This window comes from Phalacrocorax carbo, chromosome 2, assembly GCF_963921805.1.
Source record: "Phalacrocorax carbo chromosome 2, bPhaCar2.1, whole genome shotgun sequence".
In the NCBI taxonomy this organism is placed as follows: Eukaryota; Metazoa; Chordata; class Aves; order Suliformes; family Phalacrocoracidae; genus Phalacrocorax; species Phalacrocorax carbo.
The window spans coordinates 93657862-93677569 of NC_087514.1; the positions used below are offsets into that span (position 1 = coordinate 93657862).

The 19708-nt window shown below is 43.2% G+C and overlaps 1 long non-coding RNA gene across 2 annotated transcripts in view; it reads right to left on the reverse strand.

Annotated features, from left to right (window-relative positions):
• Window positions 1-19708, reverse strand: part of LOC135311990 (uncharacterized) — a 55215-nt gene that overhangs the window by 11938 nt on the left and 23569 nt on the right. The window contains exons 5-6 of one of the 2 annotated variants that reach the window (XR_010371583.1): window positions 4290-4493; window positions 3287-3501 (exon numbers count right to left, since the gene is read on the reverse strand). This is a non-coding gene — a long non-coding RNA (uncharacterized LOC135311990). Of the gene's footprint in view, window positions 1-3286; window positions 3502-4289; window positions 4494-19708 lie in introns of those variants that run through there. The other variant, XR_010371582.1, reaches the window with a different exon arrangement.

The window sequence follows — 19708 nt, forward strand, 5'->3', positions numbered from 1 at the left end:
GTCGTTCCTGAGATTTCCTCCCAGTGAATCATGGGTTTATTTTCATACCCCTGCGCCAGCCATGCCTGGCACAGCGGCACCGGAGCTGCTAGCAGGGAAGGGATCTGCAGGGACAGTCACCTCTCCTTCAAAACAGATGACATGTTAGTTACCCTCTTTGCACCACCTTTTTTCCTCTTGCCAAACCACATCTTAAAGGCAGAAGAAGGAAACATGGTGCCTGGGGCTGCTGGCTGGCACCAGGCAGAGAGGGACCCTCAGCCATGGCTTCAAATATGACACAGGCACTGCTGACCTGGCGAGGAGCTCCTCTGAAAACCAGTGCAGGTGAGGGTACTGTGGGAGGCAAAGGGGTAAAACACAGTGACTTCCCCACTGGGGTTTCCTTCTGCAAGAGCATCCACCACCTGCAGAAAGTCCTCGGCACCAATCAGCTTCCTAAAGCGCCTTCTGGAGGCAGGGCCAGAGAGGTCCCCTGGCCAAAATAAACACACTGCTGATCATTCTCACCTGCCACAGCAGGCAATGCCCAGAGCCCCGCTGCCAACCACAGCTGTCAGGAAAGCTTACTTTAGCAAACCGCAGCCGCTGCACACCAGCCGCAAGCTGTTGCAGCCTCACCTCAAAAAGCGCAGCACCCAGCAGGCTGGGACGCTTGCTCCTTCCTGCTGCTGAGCTATTTTTTAACCTGTCCTATGATTATCACTGCCCACTTCCACCCTTTTGCCTTCCTCCTGACTTAGTCCCATGGCTCTGCCAGTGGCTGCTTCGCTTTTACACACCGCTTGTGCCTATTGCAAATGAGCACAGTTAGGGAGGAATCACATGCCAGAGGGGAAGTCTGACTGGCTACACCTCCTTTTTCTATACCTTTTCTTACACTACGCTACCCCAGCGCAATCTAGAGAGCCTGGAAGAGCGGCAGGCATTACAGCAGAAGTGGTTGCAGCAGCCAGGGAAGCATTCACACGCTCTGCCCTGCATAGGCACAATGTCTGTGCTTTGGCTTCACTGTCTCTAGAGCAGAGCTGAACACCTGGGTCACACTGCAGAGACTAAAATTGGGCCTTTTCAGTCCTTTCAGCAAGAAGGCCATAGTGCCGGAAACAGAATCAATGTGGTTTTGCAAAATATTTTCCACATTTTGAGCTTATTGATTTAGAAAATCTTTTTCATCAGCTTGCCACAAGGTATGACTTTGCAGATCACTGCACTATGGCAGTAAAACATCATGACTAACATTAAGTATGTACACTCCTTAAAGACAGGACACACTGGACAGGAATAGCAGTACTGATGCCCATAAATTTACACAAATCCAGTTTAAAAAACAATTTTGAAACCAGCACATACTCGATTTTGTTCCTCACTGATGTACCTCTGTCACTTTTACATTGGGACATGCTTCTTGCCAGGCACTGCCATTGATTTTTATTTTATTCTTGTATTGTAGCAGCTGCAGAGACAACCATTGTCCTCGGCACTGTCTACTGAGCTATAGCAATGTGCTGGATTCCAGATAGTCTTCTCAGCTCTGCCACTGAGTGGTCCTTAAGCAAAAGCCCCACTTTGAAAGGAAAATATGTCAATGCAAACATGCTGCCTTAGCATCTCGAGATTTTCCAGCTAATCTCTTAGGAGGTACCAGAAGCACAGTCTTGAGAACCCAGGGATAAAGGATATCAAGTTTTGATGACTGCCTGGCGGCTTCCTTTTCATTATCTTAGAAAACAGTGAAATTCTTCGCTAGCTTTGTGCTTGCAGAGTTCACAGGAATTGTCACCTAGGTATAATTCCTATTTTTAAGAAGGAAAAAAAAGAAAACTCAGCCAGGCAAACCTGCGTTGGCAATCAACTGAGAAATGTAAAGAAGATTAGACACTCCTTACAGTTTCTGTCCTTTTTTACAGATGCATAATCATCTGCTTGGATGGGATTTTTCTTCAATACTTTCAGCTGTTTCCTTTGCTACAATTTACACATCTATATCTCCCACCTGAGTTGTCATTACTGATAAAACCTTACATGACGACGTCTCGTGCTATTTTGCAGGATGGCCAAGAAACCAAACTGCTTCTGCCTCCCAGTATCACTCCGCAACCCTTCTCACAGCAAGGGCTGCATTTTCCAAGGCCTGGGATGGGATGCCAAAGCACTGATGTAATTTGCCTGAACTGCCAGGCCCTTCTTTTCCTGTTTCTCTTCGCTCAGCAAACTCCTGAATCATTCCAGCTCCACCATGTGACTCACACACAGCTTGTTCCATAAATAATTGGAAGTATGAGGGAGCTGAGAACAATAAAAACAGAACCTGAAAGTGCTGGAATGAGATTGGTTGCCTTGGTGTTGGCTTTTTTTTTTTTCTTTTCCATAAGGAAATCTGCCCTTTAAAAAGGAAAAAAGTAATCTGCTTTATTTAGCAGGAGTTAGCAATGCATGCTTTGTTCCCTGCAACAGGCCAAGCTGATGTCACCAGCAGCAGCTGGGTGATAAATATTTTTCAGAATAGCTTCATATATTCCTCAAACCCTTATACTGAAGGTGGTGTGAGAGGATTCCAAGCTGATTTGCCTTAATGCAAGCCAGAGGAATAAAGTTCCTCTAGTGGCTCCATTTTGTGCTGTTGTAGGTATTCATTAGCCACCAAATACCTCACTTGGAATAGCGATTAAACCTTGTAATCCCCTAGCATTTTCCAGCCAATACTTAGCAAATATTAATTACCATAACCTTCAAACACTCCTGTGAAGCAAAGGAGAATCTGTCTATCTTATCTCTATTTTAAACAGAAGACGAGAAGACAAGGGCAAGAATAGGTATTTATGCCAACACAGACAATAAGTCAGCACTAAAAACATGAGTAGAAGAAAAGGACTGCATTTTCTTATCTATCATATGATGCGTATTCAGCTGAAAAGGTTAGGTGGATTGGATGAACTACTCATAAAACTGTTATCTAAGCATCAGGAGCAAGGAGAGGTATCACAGAGTTTTGTCATACTATAAAAAGTGTGGGAGTAATATTGCAAGGAAGGAGGCAAGCAAGGAAACAAATTGTATTCAGGGCCAAATTTCTCACCACTCATTTAACACGGTGCCCTCCAGAACAAGAATCATTTAGACCAATGAGAGAGATTCAGTTTGCCTATTTTCCACCTACACGACAGATCTACACAGCAGATTTTAGTGCAGATGTGAGGTTACTACACATTCAGGGCAGGGTGGGAGCTTTGAGATGCCCTATGCCACAAACAACTTCCAACTTATTTACAACATGAAGGTTTTATTGATTATACATTGATGTTACATGCATACCCCCAAAATGGACCAGTACTGGTTTCTTGGGGCACTCCTGATTTTTGTAGTTGCTGTTTCTTCTGGGCAATTCACACCTGAATGTATCGTGTAACCCATTCTGAGTCTTTGTTCTCTTACTAATTTCTGTGTTGCCAAATTGGATTAGCTGACCCACGGCCCATGGCACAATTACGACATGCGCACCTGTGAAAAGAGTTTCAAGACCGGCAGGTCTGCATTTCTGCAGCAGAACTGCCACTGCAGGAGCATGCCATGCAAAGCAGCTGTGCTTGTGGACTGAGCTGTACCCCTTTCCTTTTAAACTCCTCCAAATAACCCCTGAGGTTATTAACTCATTCATGATTGCAGCTCTGTTGCCTGCTGCTACAGGTTCTGGGACAAAATGGTAATTGATGTCAGAGTGTCTCTAGGAAATATCTGCTAGGAAAGAGCTCTCCTTGAAGTGGCCACAAGAAAAAAATTTTTAAAAATCAAAATAATAATGGAGCAAGGAAAAAAAAAGCAAAAAATATCTTCAAATTGTATTTATTTATCACAGAGGGCTATTCTTTAGTTATTTTGCCACTGAGTCTTTTAAGGCATTTCCTTCCCCTCCAGCCCCCTATAGTTCAGAGGATCTGTCATACAGGTCTCTAGTGCCTCAGCTGCTCATGGCTTGGTTATTACTCGTGAGTTAGACCAGCTCCATTCTCCACAGAAAGTCACTACCCTTTTCATCTCCTAAGTCAATATTTTTTTTACCAAACTGTGGCACTGGCACCCTCTGGGTGTGATTCAGCCAATTTTCTCATCCACTTCAGTAAGCTTTGACTCTGCATTAAGAGGATAATTTCTTCCCACAGCTCTGGGACCATCAAATGAAATTGGACTGCCACTTACTGGACCCCATTTGTCTCGGTTTTAGGGCAGCCTAAGTATCCAGTGTACTGGATCTGCCTTCTTTTCATTTCTTTAAGCCTGTGTCAACCTACCCTTTTACCTCTGATTTTCTTCCGCAACACAAAATAATCTGCCTTGTCCTCATATGTGTCTGGAAATTCACCACCATGGCTCAATTTGCAGGGGAAAAGATCATCCCAAATTTTCCTTGTGTAGAAATCTTCAGGTACCCAGAAGAGCTGCTCTCACGAGGATGCTGCTGCCTGGGCCCCCTAGCAATTCTGCTTGCTGAAAACCTGGCAGAAAAATATCAGCATTAGAGCAGGTAGGGTTATCTGTTCAAATATCCAGGAATATCTGTTCACATTGCGAAGAAACCTGTCATAGAATACACAGTTCTCCTTTACAATTGTACTCGCCACCTTGGCAGATTCTCTGCCCCTGCAAAATCCCAAGCAAGATAAACTGAAAAGTTTTGTGGGTTTCTCTCCCACAAAAAGCTTTATGGAATGCAGGTCCTGGATCTGATTTCACTAGGATATCCTAGGTGGGTCAGGGCCAAAAGAGCCTCCCAGTTCACCCTTGCTCTCTTTCCTGCCCTGGAGCAGGTAGGTATGTGCTCTCCTCAAAACGTATCAGGCCCATCTCTAGAAGTATTAGGATTTTTTCCCTAAGGCAAACAGTCAAAACAGGAAACGTTGCAACCCATAGCAAAAGAGAACTTAAAATTAGGAAAAGAAACTCCAGCTAAAAAGGGAAGAAATCTGCTGAGTGTGTATCTTTCTGTCATCACAGTATTATCGCCAAGACAATTTTTCAGGACAGTAATGACAGAAAAATGAAACTATCAGGCACCTACCAGGTCATTCAGTCCAGGCCACTGCTAATACATGCACCCTCACCACCCTTTCTCATTCATAACCACAGCAAGATCTATTTTAAGAGCAGTCACTTATGGGGCTACTGTTCAGATGCCTAGAAACCAGTTTCTAATTTCAAGCTTAAATTTATTCCTGGTCATTTGTATTCTAAGGCGTCCGTGGCTCCTTTTCTCTTCTCTGGTATTTACATGCCTGATGCAATTCCAGACAGCAAACATTTCCCATTTCTGCATTTGTTTTGTGAGGTTAAGCAATCAATTTCCTACTGTAAAGCAGGATCCCCGTTCTGCTGATCTTTCTCACTGCACTTTCCTGCGTCTGCCAGTTCCAATTCACCTTTCTGCAAAGGGTGATCAGAACTATATGAGGTATTGGAGTTAAAAGTAACTACCTCAAAATGGGGAGAGGATCGCTTTTGAGGACCAGCTTAAAATTTGTAAAGAAAACCCCAACATTGATAGCATACGTTAAAACTAAACTCTTTCACTCCTTACATCTATGAAAAAAGATTTAAAGAACAGCACTATGTGGTGTTCTGTCTAAGGATTAGATGGTCAATTGGCCATCACTACTAATATATTGTATAATTGTATTATAATTTCACCCCAGACTCAAAAGAGGCTGATAGAAAACAAGTTGTAAGGTTTGTGGGACGTCTACTGTGTCATGGTAACATTGCTTCTGTTCCTGAATATGGGATTAGGCCTTGAGGCAAGGACAGAGAACTCAAGTGAAAGCCTATGTGCTGATTTCAGCAGGCAGAAAACCAGAACTAGAGGAGTGGTTTTTGTATTTCTGAAGCAATGGACCTTTTAAGTCCACAGAATCTCCCTTCTTTAGGCAGGACCAAAGTGTGGTACGTGGCCTGCTGAACAGCTGTGAGGCCCTATACATCCTTGCAGCCCCAGTTGTTTGCTGCCTACCAGGATGCATCCTACATACGCCCTGATGCAACCCCTCTAACCAGCCAAAACTATTTTCTGTAGCCTTCTGACCACAGAGGGTTTCTCTGGAGCAGAGTTTGTGCAGTGCTTCCCTAGGAGCATCCTTGGACATGCACAAGAGATTTCAAAGATAGTTTATGAAAGACCATGGACATATTTTCTCAGGCCAGATGTAGAAATACTCTCATAATGAAAACCAAAATGGCTCTACCTGGCAATCATTTCAGTGACGCTGTTTCTGCAGTCCCAGGAAGGATTCCTTCAGTTCTGCACAATGCAACCACAGCAGATACTGTCAACTTGCCGCATTAGGAGTCCTTCCAGGGAAAAAGCATGTCACCTTCTGGTACCGTTCTGTCTTGCATGGATGCATTCTTCAATTGGCTAACTCAACCAATTGCTCCACTTCAGCACTTACTGTTCCACAGTCCTCAAGAATCATTATTGTCCTCATTGGACCAGGTTAGTTCCAGCTGTACGTCTTTTGTAGATTAGATTTATGCAGAAACACGTTAGCACTCTACTTGCATACAGCAGAGAGGAAGAACATCCTTGGGTTTTAACTTTTCTGACTTTTCTAAGGTCTGTAAGACCTTTCTAAGGTCTGTAGTGCACGCTACTTGGGTTTACATGGCAATGGGAACAAGAAATGTTTGTTTCTAGGTCTTTTCATTTGGAGACATTTGAAACATATGTACTGTTTGTAGCACAAAAGATTTTTCGGGGTATCACATGGACATCAATGAAACACACTTTTGCCAGCATTGGTTGAAGTCACAGAGAAGTCAAAATATCAAAGAGGGTCAGCTGGGCAGGCAGGCTTTGGCTCTCATGCCTGCTCTGTTTTCTTGCAGGAGACTCTGTCTGTACACATATTTATTCGTGGGAGAGAACCGTAACAGAAGCAGAAATCTAACTGAGTTTTAAATTTGCTTACTAACATTTTCTTGACTTAAGGCCCAACACACTGGGAATTGCCAGAGAGAAAAACATTAAAGTAGCTGTGAATACAAAATTTCTTGTGAAGGGATGAAAGCCAATTCAAAAGGCTGAGCCCTTCCCCCAAGAAGTCTATAGCAGGCTAGTACTAGGAGAGGATCCAGGAAATTTAATGGTACTTAATGTTCCAGAAATAGGTGTTCAGGTCCCCTTTTCTCATCACAAGGACTTATTAGCTCATCTGCCTTAGAGCATATTGGTAAATCCAAGCATGCCCACAATGTGCCTGTGTGCTCCAACACTGTCACCTATGCTAATAAACTGTGAGAGCTCCCCAGCGTGAATGTAGCCTGCTCCAACTAGTGCTTTCCCAAGCAATCTCTGGACCTGTTTTGGTCATGGGAGTGTGCCAGGAACCACGCCCAAGCAGCAGTTCGCTTGCAGCCACCTAGCACAGGCCAACCCAGTTCACCAGCATAGGTGCAGGCTGTTCCATGCCCGTCGGCCTCAATGGCTGGGAATATTCCCAAGCACATTTAATACAGTGGTATAAACCCAGCCCAAGTCCTTTAACAAAACTACAAAATCAAATCAAATCGCCACTGAAAAGCTGTTATACATGCAGTTTTAATAGTGTACTATTTCAAAAGTGTCTGGCACGTTCTGGGCTCACTACGCTAATAGTGTCCTCCAGTTATATACAATTTTGCAGTTAACAGTGGAGTTGCTGTCATGAAGAATTCCAGAAGGCTGTGATGAACTGACTCCTTCAGAATGACATGGGTGGAAGGACCTAAAAAAGGACTTTCTAAGGTCAAGCTTGGCCGTGACCTGAGTTGCTGTCACTAAACCTTTTCTACACATGAAAATCTCCTGACAATTTTCTGCTGTGTCACTGCAATTGCCTCTCACAGCCAGGCTCCATCTGAAACAATTCCAAGACAGCTACTGCTCTCCTATTGTGAGAGCAATGTTTGAAACGCAGATGTGATTGACTGGAGGTCTGGCAAATTCCAAACTCTATTTTTAACTCCAATCACAAGATCTAGGGTGTCCCATTAAATTACTGAAATAAACATAACACCTTATTTCCTTCAAAACCCTCATGCAGTCATTCCAGTCGGAAGGGACTTCCAGAGGTCTCCAGCCCAACCTCCTGCTCAAAGCAGATCTAGTTAAAGCAAGTTGTACAGGGGCTTGTACAGCTGTGTTTTGAAGATCCCCAATGGTGGGGACTTTACAGCTTCTTTAAGTACATGTTCCAGTGATTGACCACCTTCACAATAAAAAAAATTCCTTACACAAAGTCAGAATTTCCCGTGTTCCAGCATGTGTTTGGTTCTTCTCGTCCTGACATGGTGTGCCCAAGAAGTCTGGCCCAATAATCCTTACATTATCTCATTAGGTAGTTGTAGACAGCATTAAGATCTGTCCTCAGACTTCTCGTCTCCGTGGGACAGAAGCAGCTCTCTCAGCCTCTTTCACACATCTTGTGCTTCAAGCCTCTGATCATTTTGGTGTCCCTCCACTGAACTCACTCCAGTATGTCAATGCTTTTGCACTGGGGAGCCCAAAACTGGACATAGTACCCAGATGCTGTCTCACAGGCTTCCATGATCTTCCCAGGGACTGAGGTTGGTCTAAGCAACCCATAGCTCCCTGGATCCTCCTTCCTCTTCTTGAATGCAGTTGTGATGCCTTTTCCCAGTCATCAGGAATCTACCTCGGCCACTCTAACCTTTCAAAAAGGATAGAAAGCAGCCTCACTATGACATAGGTCAGCTCCCTTCAAACCCTTGGGCACATCCCATGTAGTCACATGGACTTCAGTATGTCAGGTTAGCTTAGTACTCCCTACCATATCTACAGAAAGTAGTAAGATTTGTATTCCCACAGACTCTGCTAGAAGGCTCAGGGAAGCAGGAAGCATGAAATTAGATGATTTTGGTTTCTGTACCTTTTAGACACATATCTGCACATTCACTGAAATTGTAAGAGTCAACAAAGACTTTCTTCTACTCTGTATGCCCAAATGGGCAAAACTCAGATTGCACTGTGACCTTCATTCATAGTCTTCTCAGTTCCCAAGGGTGAGACTTTAGCAATATTCTTTTCAATGCAGGATTTAGTATGCGTTTCTAATATATGTAGAATGCAAGATTCAATACAAAAAGTTTGACAACAAAATGCCTATACCTTACTCTGTCCCCTAAATTAGAGACAGATGAGCAAGGCCCAGACAGATTTTTTCCTCCTTGTGCTTATATCTATTTATATGATGCCAGTTATGTAGAAGAACACCAATAAACACTAATCAAAATGTGCATTCTTTACCAGAGAAGCTCTATGAGATATCATTTGCCTTTAAAGTAATTGGTCCGGGCCTTTCATAATAAGGAGAGCTGAGCTCAGATCATTCACTATTATTTTGATTGCTTCCATTAGGAGGCTTGCTGTACTATGAAGAGTCAGGAAAAACCCCACTGCTACCTTCATTAGGAGAGCTATACCATTTAATAAAAGACAAACCCATCAGACCTATGTGTCACGAAAGCTACCCCCTGCCCCGCTAAAGCGCTTTGTTGGGTCTGGACAGGAGATGATGACACCATTCACTGAGCATTTAGGCCAGTGTAGGCACATCCCGTTGCATGATTAGGCCCGAAGAGAGGCATTGAGTATTAATTACAGGAAGTTTTTTTCTAACAAAGGTTCAAAACCTTGTGACAGAAGATACACTGTGCCCTGACTTCTACTGAATTCAGTCTTGTAAGGACTGCCAATGAACTTTGTTATTTGGTCTGCATCTTTTGCAGTGACTCATGTTGTGACACATTTGTCAGGGGAATACTCACATATACAGAAATACCATATAGGGCAAACAGGCACAATATTACAAAAGGAGGTCAAATTATGGTTCCATTAACCTTGAGAGCATCTTTCTGAAAGGAGCTGAAAAAGAAAACAACAACCAAACCTAACCTCCAGCTAAAAATAGGAGCTCTTCGGCTGAGCTCTTTTGTACCAGAGCAAATATTCATAGATTGCTCAGAAATCCTGAATAATGGGGTGTTTAATGGAGTCTGACAGGTTCTTAACTAGAATAGTGCTAAGGGGTACCATGATGAGGCTTCTCTACCCTTTACCAGAGGGGCCATTGTGCCAGCAGGCAGTTTGCAGTCTCTACAGCCATGGATAATTCATGTTATGTAATTAATGACTCCTCAGAGGAAAGCAAATGATCATTCCCGGAGCTTAACAGCAAAGCAAGCGGGTAAATAAGTAAATAAAACCTACAGCTTTCTGATTTCTGTCACATCCATCAGGAAAATCACAGAATAAAATGCAGAGAGAAAGATCTATTAAAAACAAAACACAAATCCAATATCATGGTTTTGAGTGTCATCCATCTGCAACTGGAAGCGATGAAGGATTTGGGGCAGAGGGACAGCACACTCAAATTTTTTAAATTGCATGGTTTTATTTAAGAATTTCAAGTGTTCATTTTTAAACTTTCCACCAGAAAATAAATGGCTCCTTGTGATGTCAAAAACTGAAATGAGCAAGAGACCTGCAAAATTCTTGGTTCAGCCCTAGGAAGGGCTCTCTGGTGACAGTAAACAACACAGAGTGTGTTTAAATAACCCAGATGCTAAATCCCATGGCGAAACAATGGGTTCTATCTGCTACTCATAGCATTAATAAACAATCTCCTTTCCATTCCTTACGACCCTGTCCTGACTCTCTTTTAGGGCACAGGGTTTTACAGGTGCCAGAGGCGTAGTTCAGGAGTCAGCGTCAATTCAAGGGACTGAGGTATTTGGCTCTAGAGCTTGGATTAGGCTAACTGTAAATACAGGGGGGAGCAACAGGGACCAGAACCAAGGCTAAACTGACATGTCTGGACTCATCATACCCACGTTCGCATCTGGAGCATCTGCTCACGTCCACAGCAGGACTGAAGAAGTACTAACAGTTACAAATATGCAAGATCTGGTATTAATCCCTATGACTTTTATCCTTCCATTTCAGAGCAACTTTGTTTATGACTCAATCACCAAGATAATCCTGGAAGCTTTTATTCTGGCGATCCCAAAGCATTCTTTTCCTCTTATGAAAACGTTAGTATTTCTTTGGGGTGTGGTATATAACTTGGATATAAATTTTGGCCGAGGGCTAAGGCTAAATAAGAAGAGCAGAAATTACATTTTGTAAGAGATGAACCTTCTTAATTTCTCTCAGTCACTACTGTGAATACCGTAGGCACTTGATTTTGAAACAGCATAATCTGAAATACATGCTGAAAGGCTAAAATATACATTGCAAAGTACTATTCGTTACAATACCAGATTTAGAAAAACTCAGTGTAAGAAACTGGCTGTAAACCAGTAAATAAACAATGCCTCTTATTTTGTTTCAGATAGCTGGAAGGGGTGGGCAAATTACAGTTCAAAACCAGAAAAAATCAAGTCCAGCTTTTCTTATTTTGCTAATAAAATAGTTTCATCCTCTTTGGTGAACACTCTATAAAAATGATTGCTTAAAGATTTTGTTACCTTTAAACACAACATCTCTTTGACTTTGCATATCATTACAGTTTCTCTGAGTGCCAGTCATAGTAGCAGTACATGCCAACTACTGTCCTTTTCCTCATAAACGGCTGCCTTCCAACAACTTTGGCTATATATAAACTACTGAAGTGTTTGAGGAATTCAGGGAATGAAATATCTGCAGCAGATTAATTTGCACAGGTCCGTAGTAGAAGCGTGAGACCTATCCCTGCATTTCCTAACTAATGGTAGTTCTGTTCTCTGTAGACTACATTACATCTACAGTCCACCCAGACCATGGCTCCTGGATGTCTGTTTTAGTAGCAGTGCTCATGAGAACCTCCACCAGCTCCCATCCCCTTCACAGCTATTCCTTTTCACTACTTCACCACCCTCATAGTGGTGCCAGGACACTTACTGATTAGAAACTCATGTTTGAACTATCCTCAGGGAGTATCCCGTTGCTCTTAGGGAACATTTATTCGGGATGAGGTTATACAATGCAGCTATAAACGTCACAAGGTGAACTGATCAGGGAATTGATCCAGGTTCTAAATCGGGATATTTTAAACCCAAGTAAGTTCCCTGATCTGATTCATCACTATAACTAATGAACAATGAAACAAAAATGAGGAGGCCAGCAGTGATGAAGGTGGCACTAGCTTCAAGAGTATCTATAGATGCCTTAAACTCTCTTTCTATGCCTATAAGCCTCTACCAAGCTGCTTTATGCCAAAATCGATGGCTTTATCTCACCTGCTGATGGAGCATATTGACATCTGTGTAGGCCATGAATTAAACATAAGAGCAGCTTCCCAAGCAAGAACCAGGAAGAGCATTCAAGGAGTTCATCCTTTGCCAGTGATACTGGGTTCAGACAAAAGCACGATGATCCGGAGGAGGGCTCTGTCTCCTGTGCTCAGCATGTGCTAGCCGGGGGCCATCCCTCTGGCCAGAGGCGGCCAGGAACTGGATAAAGTCAGTAAGAAGGACTCCAGACTGTACCTCGGGATCCAGCACATCAGCTCAGTTCAAGTGGAGAATTCACACTGCCCACGCTTAGAGTGCTTCTATGGGGAACGGAGAGAGGAAAGTTCCATCATTTAGGAACTCTCAGTCACTCTCTGAAGGTCCCATCGGCTGCATATCATGCCGGCAATTTTATATTAGGCTCTCAAGCTAGATGAAAATAAATCCAGGCAATGTGAATTCTCCATATATGTCCCTGTACTTACCATGTCTTTTGTCACTTTGAGGGCTAATGGAAATGAACAGGGGCTCCAACGTTGCAGACTGCTCAAATCCCAGAAGCACTCTTACAGATGTGTGTTTGTAAAAGCCATCAAACAGCAGTATGTAACAAATTGTTCTGCAGAAGAAAATCTCCAGTGAGCTGTTGAAAGCTAGATTTTTTTTTTCTAACAATTCTCATGTTGCAGTTTCTCGTATCATTACTGGATATTTGAAATTCTATCTGGACACCTTGGTACACACAAGAACGACTTCCACCTTCTTTATTTTAACTCTGTACTTTGTAGTATACAGAGTTCATCTGGATCTCAGTGTGAATTTTGTGCCTCACACCTCTCCGTTAAGACTGCAGATGTAGCAGATGCATCAGCAGGTGTTAAGTTTCAGACCATCTAGCAGAATGTTACAGTTCCAAAATTATTCTTCCTTTTTTTCTCAGTCATATTTCCCATTCACTGAGTAGAGTGAGGATGCGTATCTCTGGTCTTGGTCCCCTGTAATATACTTTATTTTCTTTTTCTTCAAAGATGCAGTAGGAAAATCAGCTCCTTAAACAGCTGGGCAAGGCCAACAGTTTCAGCAACTATCATTATGAGATGCAAGGCCAGAGGCTCTTACCTGCAGGACAGTGGGTACACCATCCCCGCCAGCGCTTTATAAACTATGCTAAAATCTTTATTCATTGTTCTTTCTTAACACTATCAAGTATGGGCAGCAAAACACAATGGAGACAGCATGTGATTAAGAGGCACCATGTAACAAGCTTCCATAGATTTTGGTTTTGTGTTTTTTCTTTAATGCTTAAATGCATTACAGAGTTCTCATGCATTCGTGCACTTGTGCAGCAGCCCACAGTGAAGATTTTGCCGTCTGTCCCCCACAGAGACAGGCATGTGGCAACTTGGGCTGAACATAAAAAGGAGTGCAGAGGAAAAAGTTACAAGGTCTTAAAATGTTAACGGTCATTTGCTTCTGTTTTTCAGCATACAACAACTAAATATACCCATCTTGTTACTAAAATCTTAGTAATGAATAACCCAGACTGTTCTGGTTTTGTACGATATTGTTCTCCTAAATCTCTACTGCATTATACTTGTGTGCACACGTGCGCACACACTCTGCTACAAAATTTTCTGCTGTGATCCCCCCCAGCTAAAAAGCATTACAGCCACTACTGGCACCAGCAGAGAAGGGAAGGAGGTACAGCATGTTTTTTAACAATGATGCTAAGCAAGCTAATAATTAGAATTTGCTACGGTCAGCTTCATTCCAGAACACTTAACTGAAGGCATATTAGAAATCTGTTCTTTCTAAAAGATTTTCTCCTGTGGGACTCACATTCATGCATAAGGCCAATGTGCATCTGTGGTTTGCAGCCTTTCAACAAATAAGTTGCCCACAACTGAAATTTAACAACCTGGAGAAAGTTTCTAAAGAAGCAAAAGAAATTTTCCTGCTATGAGGAAACAAGACACAAAACTACTTGAACAGAACATCTGCTGTCTATAATCTGATAGTGGTCTAGTTTTTGTACTGCACAAAGAGATCCTAAAACATGGGCAGATGTGCAGTTAAAGGCTGTGCACAGGATGGTCCCCATCCTGTGCTACACTCCCCTCAGATGGAAGAATAAAACCTCACGCCTACCAGAGCACCGTCTCACTGTCAGCAAACATTTGGACACCCTAAGACCCTATGGCTTGTTTTATGGAGTACCAGCCTTGTATCAGTCAACCTGAGCCTTTGTCCTTGTGAAATCATGCCAAAAAGCGGCTCAGGCCAGGGACAGATGTCCTTTGTTCCAGAACAGATGCGGCCTTGCTTTGTGCCCTTTCTTTCATGGCCTCCTGGCTGGGGCTGCAGTGGCACCCTGTCCCCTAAATTGCCGTATCTGACATCTGCTGTAGTGGCACAGGGGACACCCCTGCCTCAGATGCAGAGCAGCTGCGTGAGCCGCAAGGGCACTGCTGCTGCGCAACTGCCAGGATCCGCTCGCTGCTGCCGCGGCTGTATGTGTGTCTGGCGGGGGGTATGTGTATGCTCGCCTCCCTGCCTGCGTTTCATGACTGCAGGAGGTGACATGTCTGTGATTGATAGCGGTGACACCAGCGCTGATGATGCAAAGCAGCAGGACGTGGGGAAGCACTGGAGTTGCTGCAGCTGAGTCAGCAAGCTCCAGCCACTCTTGTGCCTGTTATCCTACAGCAGTCTGTGCAGCAAGCTTCCCATTACACCACGCTTGCTCAGTAAATTAGAAAAGTGTGTTACAATGGTCTTAGCGCTCCCGAAGTAGAATAAAATATCTGAACTTGCATCCTTAGGCTGGCTATTTCTGCTTTGATCTTTGCAAGCACAACATGGCTTGCATTTCATCCTTCACAAGACCTCCATGACATTTCTGCAGAACTCATTGATGGAGGCAAGGATAAAGACATTTAATTCTCCTCCTCCACAGAGTTCTGCTTCTTTACCATTGTTCAGAGAGAAACTCTCTGTCCACAACTCTTAAAAAATCCCTATCCAACAGCAAGCATGGAATCGCTATGGATGTGTCTAACCTGACCTTAAGTATATTGCAGAATGCTGAATCATCCAGATATTCTCTTTGTAGATTGTCTGCCTTTTCATTTGTGCCAGCAATGAGTAGTATAGCAAGTGGAAAATAAACCACTTCTAGCAGCTTAAAATTAATCTTTTACTTCCTGTTAAACTTCTTTTTAGTCCAATTAATTCCTTGAACTGTTCCACTGCTTAATAGCAGAACTACCTGGGATGGGAGCAAGCATGGACTGATGGCCAGCTGGATTTGGACTGGCTTCAGCCATCGTGAAACTGTGCCTTCCTTCCTTCAAGAACCGAGGCCTCAACCAAGGCATGACTCATGTAATGACCTGGAAGGTTTAAAAAAGATGTGGTGAGTGGTAAGAGCAAAACGTGGGGCAGTAAAAAGGGTGAAGGACAAGCAAGGCAGCATGAAGTAAGACGGCGTGCTGTCCGAGTGGCTGCCCCCTCGGTGCAGTGTGTAATGCCTCTCTTTTTCATACATGCTGTTGTTTGTTTGCCTTAAGGCTGAGGATAATTTCTAATCACTGCCTGGTGTAGCAAGGGCTTGCCACTCACACCTTCTGGGTGGAGAAGCTATGAAGTCCACATCTATGAAGCCCAAATAGAGAAATATTTTAAGACACCCATAGGAAGAAAAGCTCCCTGTGAAACCTGAGACAGCTACAAGCGTTCATGGAACAGGGGGTGATGATCTGAGTCTGCCTTGAAAGGGTGGGGAGCAGTATCACTATTTTCATAGAGAAAATACCTTAATGTCTTTTTGGTCATTGACAGGAATACCCCTGCAGTTGGAAACTGCGGAGTGATTTAAAACTGTAGAGAAAAAAAGATCAGAGATGTCCCCTGATGTCTCATGTTCTCTTGCTGAAGCACATATGGTAGTCTCAGCTTTTGAAATTTGGTATCACATCTTTAATTCGTAGGGAAATTTTCTGTAAGTCCAGATATGTAAGGGCAAGTGAAAACAATGTTCTCAGGCCTCCAGGGCATCTGAAATAACTCATCTTGGAAAAAAAGAATCATTAAGTTGAAGTGAACAAGCTTCCTCAGAGGCCTCACTTTACAGGGCAAACTGAGATCCTCCTACCTGAAATGGTGACAGCAGGAGCTTCAAAAATAGTATCCCGTCTATTCTGTATCCATCCCATTTCCGAAACTGAATTCAGTGAGAAAATCTGCAAAAGCTCCCACACCAGCACAGTCATCATACAAAACTGCTTCTTTCTTCCAGGAGTTGAAGAGGGACATGTGTCATATCATAAGCCTGGAGATCAGGGCCAGGAGATGAATGTCACGAGTTATCCTGCAGTGAAACATTAAGTATCTCTCTCTTCCTCTGGCATTGACACAGGCTTCATATCCCTCCCTCAGGACTAGCCATCTCCCAAAGATTATCTTTAATATACAACTTCTTTCAAGCAGACTAATGTCCCCCATTGTCTAGACTGCACAATACAGCCTTCAAACAAGAAGTGCAAATGACAAAATTTTATGTTCTCTCACCCCTCCTATCTGAACAGCCAAGGGACCAACAGGGAATAGAGACTTAGATCTTAGATTTGGCTTATACACTGCAATAAAATTGCAATCCAAATTATAATAATATGGCTGGAGAAGGATTCCTTGGGTATATTCATAGACTCCACAGGCATTTCCTCCGAGATATTAGTTGAAACTCAGGGCAAAGAGCTTCCTCCTCAGACAAAGGGTTTCCTATCTTTTCTCAATGACTTGTTGCAGGGGCCTCTCCTTGGCTTGCCACTTGGACTCTGGTTTTCACACACAACCTCTTTCTTTGAGAAGCCCTCAGAAAGCCTTTGGTGCTGCTGGCGTTGACTCCCCGTGGGAAAATCTGTCGGTGCCAAGAAGAGGAGACGATGTTTATAATGTGCAACAATTGGGTGGCTCTCAGCCAACAAGAAGTGAGGTCCAAGGGTCACGTATGCCCTGCTCTGCTGCCTATTCTGAAGGAATACTGAAGCCCCCCAAAAGACAGCTGTTGCTATAGACTTGTTCTCCAGGTTCTGTGTTGGTGTTTCAAGGACTTTTTTTTTTTAAATTATTTTTTTTCTGGCCACAGTTTCCATCTGTTTTTCCTAGAGTTGGTGGACGGTCAATTAACCAGAGTTTGGGGAAATCAGCAGTTTTTTGTTTGCAATCATTCATGCAAATCTTTCTCTGCCTTCAGTCTGAGCTGATTTGCAAAGACAAACAACTAAAATAAACACAGCTATAACACTGTTCAGAGTCAACTGAACATTCAGCTCTGGAAGTACTGCATGATTTTTGGGTAAAAGCATAAATCAGTCCAAATTTACTTCTTGTTTGAAAGAGATCCATCACCAGATGGGCCTGCCTTGGAGCCAGGGGCTGATAGAGTTAGACTGCACTCACACTTCCTTCCTGGGAGCAGCAGCAGCAATTTCAGTGGAAATACTCACAGAGTAACAGCTGAATCCTGAGCAGAAGCCTCAGAATTTAGTCTTTTGGGTTAACTCTATTTCCTTGGATTCAGCATTGACTGGTCAGGAGAAAACACCCTTCAAATAGTTCCAGGTTTAATCCCCTGACTTCCCTGCTCCTCACCCCATGCTGTTTGTCTTCAGCTCTGCCAACATGTCTCTTCGCATGGCCAAACTGTAAAACCAATAAGGGGAAGAGTCAAGCTTTAAAAAAGAGCATAGAAATTTGGGGGAGAGGAGGGAACTAAGGAGTTATAACCCAAATTGGTTCCCCAAGCCCATTTAGGGTGGGATTCCACCAGCCACTGTGTTAGCCCAACAGAGTGGGGAGCCTGGAAAGGAGAAGGGGAAATGAGGGCAGGCAGAGATGGAGCAAGTCTTGCTGCTGAGCACAACAGCTTGTGAAACCTTGACCTAATCTGACAGGTACAGGAGCTCTGTAAGCCAGCGCTGCTGCTGCTGCAGCACCCTTCTGATCATGCCACACCACAGGGCAGTCTGAGAAGCAGATTTAAATCACTGTGGGCCTTCAAAAGAAGATAAAAAATCTGTAGCTTTGCGGGGGGCAGAAAAACAAAGGGTATGTTTTGTTGCTCCTCACCTTTTATGATTAGATACTGATCTAAATTCCACAGAATCAATTTAAGAGACTGTTACTGACTACACTGTTTTGGATCAAGACTTCAGATCAAATATTTTAAAGACTTTATAAATTCTTCCGCTGGCTACAAAGCACTGAGAAGGAAGCAAAAATATACAAAAAATAAAGAGAAACACAGACAGAAAGAAAGAGCATACACCATTGAAACAGGATGTTACTGTGAGATGTGATTTATAAAAATTACTTGATCAACATGCTAGGCAAGGGATTTTTTTCCATTTTGAACGAGTAGATGCACAGATGAGATCTGTAATACAACTGGCATGTGTCTGGATTTTTTTTTTTTAAAGGCTGCATAATTTTACAACCACTGCTAACAGTCGTGTGTGTTGATTTAATAGTGAGAGTACTCAAACTTCTGAGAATTAACATTGTCAAACTAGCTTGCTGTCCATCAGGTGACATTGAAATTGCAATAGTCCTTGCCTGGAGCAGCAGTAGTGGCTAGAGCCAGATTGCGTAGATCCACAAACTGCTCCTAAGCAGTAGTAATAGCAGTAGTAGTAATATGATTAGAACTCATTCAGAAATGTAATTTTCCCCATGTTTTCAGCCAGAGACATAGTGACAGCTACCTTGATGAGGATTAAGCAATAGATCTGCTTTTGAGGCAGAGTTAGAAATTATCTTTTCCAACTCCTGTTCCAGTGCTCTTGCCATATATGATTTGGTTTCCACGTGAATAAGAGCATCAGTACACACTATCCATTTAGGCCACATTGACAAACCATGTCCAAGAGCATTCCCAAGGGCTTCAACGTGCTCCTCACCACCAGCTAACTACCCAAATGTCCTCTCTGTCACAAATTTACCACTTCCAGCCACACTCTCCTCAAACCATCACCAGACACAGTCTGGCAGTTAGGATGGTCTAGGGACCAAGAGGTGGTTTGCCTCTGACAAGCCTATTCCGGAGGTGGCAATAACCCCCTAGCCCAGAGGTGGGCTGCCCCACACAGGCAGCCAACTGCTTGGGTTGGTTTTGGCCACAGCCATAGGTGCCACTTCACAAACACATCTTCTGATTGCCAGTTCATGGGTTTGTTAAGTGGCCAGATTTTCTAAGACAAGTCTGAGGTGTTGTAACCCTTCCTCACTCACTTGTATCAGTAAGAAGCTAAGAAAATTAATCAAACACCACCATCAGGAATAAAAAGCCTCAGAAAAAGAAATGTACATCAAGAAATGTGTATTCTGCCTCTCTCCAAGGACAGTGTAGGGAGTACATTTTGTTCTGGGATTTCCACAAGGAAGCAAT